Source organism: Lolium perenne, chromosome 1 (assembly GCF_019359855.2).
Source record: "Lolium perenne isolate Kyuss_39 chromosome 1, Kyuss_2.0, whole genome shotgun sequence".
Taxonomy (NCBI): domain Eukaryota; kingdom Viridiplantae; phylum Streptophyta; class Magnoliopsida; order Poales; family Poaceae; genus Lolium; species Lolium perenne.
The window spans coordinates 182,937,957-182,944,194 of record NC_067244.2 but is presented as its reverse complement, the minus strand read 5'-3'; the positions used below and the strand labels follow the sequence as shown (position 1 = coordinate 182,944,194).

Below are 6,238 nucleotides of genomic sequence, written 5' to 3'. Positions count from 1 at the left end.
CTTGTCCTGAGTGCGTCCCTGTTCCTTTCTCCATCTGATTCCGTGTCATGGGAATCTGATGGACGCGTCGGAACCTGTGTAGAGGTAGATCTGGAATCTGCAGCGGCAGCGCCGCCCCGCCGTGTAGCCTGGGGATTGGAGAGATTGCGTTTGGAGTCAGAGCATCTCACCGTCGCCTCCTAAACTAAGTCCGACAACGGGCACACGCAGCCGACCGATTGGAGCAGATCGGAATCTGCAGCGCCGCCCGCCATGTAACCTGGGGATTGGCGAGGTTGCGCCTGGGAGTTCGTGGGCTGGTGTCGCTCCCTTCCCCTCGAGCTCCGGCGCATTTCTTGATTGGAGCTCGAACACGAGGGGATTCATTGGTTGGAAGCGTGGAATTTTAGGCTGGCGCTGATGATGTGTGGATTCGAGCTGATTTGGGCAGATGGTCAACCGCTGTCGGGAAGGCATGCACGAATGACGGGCATGGCTGTGCATAGAAGCGTGGCCGGCAGGCAGCATCGCCGGACTGGTGGGCGACCTTCTCCGTATCAGTACGTCCTGACAGCAATGGGCGTCGGTCGCTTCCAGCCGGGAAATGTGTAGCACCATCGGTAGCTGGCCTCTCAAGAGCGGCGCGGCCGCGTCTTGGCTTGACGAGGCTTCACAAATCACAACTACGTAGTGTACTGTACATGGCCTTACCACAAATCCACAAGCAAGACAATGTTTCATGTGATTCTTTTTATCCATAGGAGCTGAGAACTAACTTCATGCTCAATTAAATTTCACACCATTCTATTTGCATCGTGATTCGTTTTAGTCACGAGTTACAGCATGAGTTGCACCTAAAATTTGATTACATCATCTGACAAAGAACGATAGTCGACTGATAAATACACACGCTCGTTATCTATAGCTTACATACTCCACTCTTTTGTACACTAACTACCTCACCCACTTCTCAAATCATGTTGAAGCAAACCCATTTCACTGACATACGTGCCTATATCTGCATCACCACACCACACGCACATTGATCAGCATGCATTCATAACTAAGAGCATCTCTAACAGAAGGAAAGAAATTAAAGGACAAAACTACGAACTAAAGTAGATAAGAAAAAGAGTTAATACTCTAGACGGTGACCGGAAGAATCATCCCCAAAAACTAGCACACGGTTTGGACAAATTTCATTTCGACATAGTTCAGAGGATTTAACTAAAATATAAACGAAATTTAACCTAAACATAGTTCAAACTTAGACTAGCATCTAAATTCTCGGGTCATCGCCATTTCCGTTGAGGTCGTCATCATCGTGGTGCAGCCTCCAAGGCACCACTAGAATATCGGTTGTCTAGTCGTCGAAGTCGTAGGAGCCGCCTCCTTCGTGGTGCCTCTCGTACATGGTGTAGACTGCAGGTCGCCGCCTCCTCCGCCACGCGTTCGGATTTGAGCCGCCGGATATTGGCCATGTACTCCTTACCGGCACAGTCGGCCTCCACGCGTTTCCCACGCCTAGCGGTCCTCCCACGTGAGCTCGGCCGCGGCTGGGCGGCGCCAAGATCTCCGTTACAGGCTCCTCGCAGCCGAGCGGGAAGTTGAGCTCCTCGTAATCACTACCATGGAGGCGAACGTTCTCGATGTAGTGCCTCCACGCCGACTGGCTGCTCCGGCTGCGGCTGGCACTGCGCATGGGCGGTGGGCAGCGGCGGCAGCAAAATCTAGCCATCTTTGGCACGAATGTAGTGGCGGTGGGGGATGTGGCGGCGGGCGGAGCTGATGCGGTGGGCGGCGGGGCGATGGGGATTTTTTTTGTTACCGTTAGGTGGCCGCTCAAATATAGGAGAGGTGGGGAAAGTTTTTTCACTCGTCTCTTATATATAGTCTTCTAAGCCGTGTAAGGGTTTCGACTCGAGGCAATTTTAGACGTTAGAGGAGAAACAAAATACTCCTCTATGTCTTTTTAAGGGTTGGGTTAGAGATGCTCTAAGCGGTTCGGTTGCAAAGCGAGCCAACTTACTTGATCATGCTTGACTAAGCTTCTTTCAACTCCTATCGTACTGTAAAATAGCGAATTAAATTTGAGTTGACCTACAAGTGGAAGCTTCTAACTTACATGCTCAACTTTGACCGACAAGTGGAACCTTGTTAGGGTTTTTCTGTCCTCCCGTTGGCCACTATGGCGAGTCCACCTCCTTCCGGAATCTCACTTGTTTTCATCGTCGTGACCAGATTGATATCTGCTAGGATCAGTTGCCATGTCCCCCTCATCTTGTGTGTGTGTGTGTGTGTGTGTTCTTACGGCACAAACAACTCGTGATGGCTTTTGTGCCTGGCTAAGGATTCCATGTTCCAATGGCCTCGTATGTAGTTAGATTGGACGAAAAGATCACGGCGGCTCGGCTTGTTGAAGACATGGAGTGGCAGCTTGATAGACCGAGGGATAGATGGGCATGTTTGAGAAGTTAAAGATTGAAATGAGGAATTCATTGACCTCGTCATTGTAGAGGATGATGCTAATATAGTGACTAGTACCTTTTGCCTCACTGTGGCAAGGGTGGTGTGCCCTAAGTAGTTCTCCCATGATGATTTAATTCAGTAAATGATCAATGCATGGAACCATTTGTTACGATCATATTAGTGGACGAATCAAACAGATGCACCATATGTAATGGCAATTCCTTCACTCCATGCTTGCCCCTTCTGAGGCCACGATGAAAGTTTTGACTTAGTAAACCAAGGTAATTTCCTTGAAATTGTGAAACATTGATAGCTTCTTATGCTGCTAAACAACGTAATGCTCCAAATAATGCAAAGTATACCTCTGCTACCATTCAAAAGGAAATTTAAAGGACGAGATGTCGCCTAGAGGAGGGTGAATAGGCGTTTAAAAACTCTTACGGATTTGTCTTGTAAGAATGCGGAATTAAACTAATGTTTATTCTACAAGCACAAACCCTAAATATGCTAGGCTCACCTAAGTGTAACAATAACAACTAGAGCTAAGCAAGATAGGCACAAGATATATGTAGCACAAGTGATAGCAAGATATATGTACTTAAAGCACTATGACTATCACAAGGAAAGTAAGCTCGGGTATAGAAATAACCGAGGCACGCGGAGACGAGGATGTATTCCCCTAATCCCTTCCTTTGCAAGATGGTACGTCACGTTTGGAGGAGTGGAGGTCCCACGAAGGATTCCCCAACGCCACGAAGGCTCACCCTATTCTCCGAGCCAAACCCACGAAGGATAATGGCCCTTTCCTTATGATTAGCTTTTCCTCCACTCCGGAGATGGCAATCTCCACAACCACTTCACAAGCTCCACGAGGGAGAAGCCTGGGCCTCTTCACAATCTTCCTTGAAGAGATCACCGGAGCACCAACCGCCAAGCCAACTAGGAGGTCTCCCTCCAAGAGTAACAAGCTCACGATTTCTCACTCGAACTAATCGTGATGGAGAGCTCAACACAATGCAATGATGCAAAGCAAGAACACTAGAGGTGTTCAAATCCTTCACACTCAAATCCCACCAAAGCAACATATGCTAGGATGACATTTGAGAGGAAGAACAAATGAGGAAACAACAAATGACTCCAAGATGTAGATCCCAAGAGTTCCCCTCACTTAGAGGAGAAATGAATTGGTGGAGGTTGTAGATCTAGATCTCCTCTCTTAGATCCCTCAAGAATGAGCAAGAATCATGGGAGGGAAGGGAGAGGAAGCAAGCTCAAGAGGTTCAACAATGGTGGTCAAAAACGTGCTCAAGAACACTAGAAAACAGTTGGGGAAGAAGCCCCTTTTATAGCCCAAGGTAAAATATAACCGTGGGGGCAGATCTGGGAGTTTTTTTTCGTGCAGCCTGGCAAACCGGGCCAAACCGCGCCAGGGACCGGGCCGCCTGGTGGGAGAGCCGTTCAGACCGGGCCAGGGACCGGGCGCCCCTGAAAGCCCCCTGGAAACCGTCCGGTTGGCACCGGTGTGGGAGCCGGTCTGTGCGGGACGAGCCGGTGAGACAGCCGGCGCCACCGGGCCAAACATGAAAACATGGTTTACAAAAACCATGATAACTTTTGCGTCCGGACTCCGATTTCGACGATCTTGGGCTTGTTGGAATGAGAACAACAAAACCTACAACTTTATGCATAGAAACATCATTGTCCACCCACGGAGTAAAAACCATAAGATGAATGTTTGACCTATCTATAAAAGAGACACCGGTAAAACCTCCAAGCTTGAAAACGCAATATAAGATGCATATGGATTCCGTTTTCGATGAACTTGGGCTTATTGTAAAGATAGCAACAAGCTCAAGAACCTCACACAGAGAAAAACCAAGAAGCAATAAGATTTATGGAATGCAAAGCATGCAAAGGGTTGAGCTCCCTAAGACGATGTGATCAAGTTACCCAACCGAAAGCCCCTCTTGATAGTGCGGCTATGTATCCTATAACCCGGTCTCCCAACAACCACCTTGAGACCGGTAAAAGGAAAACATAGCAAGGCCATATCTTTTCCTTCCTCCTCGAAATAGGCTTTTGCCCCGCTTTATAAATAAAGCCGCAACGGCCGAAACGATACAAGGTGGTGAGGAGAACCTCTTACAAAGCAGATCAAGGATAAACAAAAAAGAACACGAAAACCAAAACTTGCGGCGACATTGAAAACGGCCCGAGTTGCAACAGAGCTCCACAACTGACAAGGTATCAACTTGTCAATGCCTATGGATTGTAGGCTAGGGTTTAGTTGGAAGTAGAGGGTAAGTAGATCTCGAAGGTTTCAGCCGGAAAGTACTCGACGAATATGAAAACTAGGGTTTGCAGACAATGATTCGATTGATTCTTTGTCCCTCGACTCCCCCTTTATATATGAGGTGGAGCCGAGGGATTCGTGCTATACAAGTTTACAGAGTCCGGGACGGTTTCTAACTCATCCCGCCAGATTACAAATAACACTTCCTATTACAGCTCTACCTTTTCCTTAAATACATCTTAGGCTCTCGAATCTTCTTATTCTTCGGGTAGTGGGCCTTCATTAAACCCCGGGTACTATATTCGGCAGGCCCATTTGGGATGCCTATGTCAGTAGCCCCCGAGATTTTGCTTGAATCGTAGAGTCAGGGAAAATCTCCACTGTTTACGTTTACCCGAAAGCTTTAACTTTTTTTATATTTCTTCACATAAAATTCTATATTGTACAGGATACGGTAATTGGGGCTAGTTCATCGACGGATCAGGTACTAGTTAACCGCTCTAGTGGCAATCCGCAAAAACCTACTTCAAAATCACGTCCCTGGACATGATCTCGGGATCTTGGTGTAAACTTCGACGGGTGCCGCTTAAGGTCTTACCATTCGTCGAGTCCCAGTCAAATTTATCGGGTACCTAACGCGTCCGTTAGGATTTTTCTTCGTATCTGTTGATACGGATAAAAAGTAGCAGTAGCGCAGTCTTCGGCGATGCCACGCCCAGCAGAACGGATCTGGGTCTTACCTTCGCAAATTTGCGGCATTCAGAAATTGATCGCAACTTCGGCGTTCTGAGAATATATTGTCGAGTGCTTTTCCGGCTGTTGGAATGGCACATTTTATCGAGTCAAATATGACTTATACTGCTCTCCCGATGGGAGTATATGTAGAGTTAACTACAACTCGAAATATACTCTCTTGCTTTTCTATTTTTCCTTTGTTAATTTCATCGGGCACGCGAACAGCGTTCCCGATGGGAGTAACCCGAGGCTACAGCCAAGAACTTGTGCTTGGTTGTAGGCTCAACATTTTAGTCCACCTTGTCGCTATATTGTCATTATTTCTCAATATGATCTTTTTCTTCTTTTTTTTTTTTATCCCTCGGGTGCGCGAACAGCGCTCCCGATGGGAGTAGCCCCCGAGGCTACAGCCAAGAACTTGTACTTGGTTGTAGGCTCCGCAATTTCTATATTGTCATAGTCGAATTTTTACTTTTTGTCGAAGTAGCCCCCGAGCATTTGGGGGAAAACTTGTTTTTGATCAAAGGCTCCCGAAGTATTGAATAATTCTTCCTGTCGCCAATCTTCTTTAACTTTTCTTATCGACATGCTTCCCTTAACCAAATTTACTTCATCCTTCTCGAATAGTCGTGATTTTTCTGCCCTGGGTCCATTGCTTCCACCACGTTGACACGTCGTGCAAGTGGGGGACACACGTCCTCCGCTTTTTCGGCGCACGTACGGTAACGCCTATCTCATAAAAATACCTTTTTACCCTTGTAT

At 47.3% G+C, this 6,238-nt stretch overlaps 1 protein-coding gene across 1 annotated transcript in view; it reads right to left on the bottom strand.

Moving 5' to 3' along the window:
• Positions 1 to 3,292: 3,292 nt before the first annotated feature.
• Positions 3,293 to 6,238, bottom strand: part of LOC127315094 (preprotein translocase subunit SCY2, chloroplastic) — a 211,977-nt gene continuing 209,031 nt past the window's right edge. Inside the window, exon 14 of the transcript XR_011745480.1 lies at positions 3,293 to 3,303. The gene's annotated coding sequence lies outside the window, so the exon portion shown is untranslated. The remainder of the gene's footprint in view (positions 3,304 to 6,238) is intronic.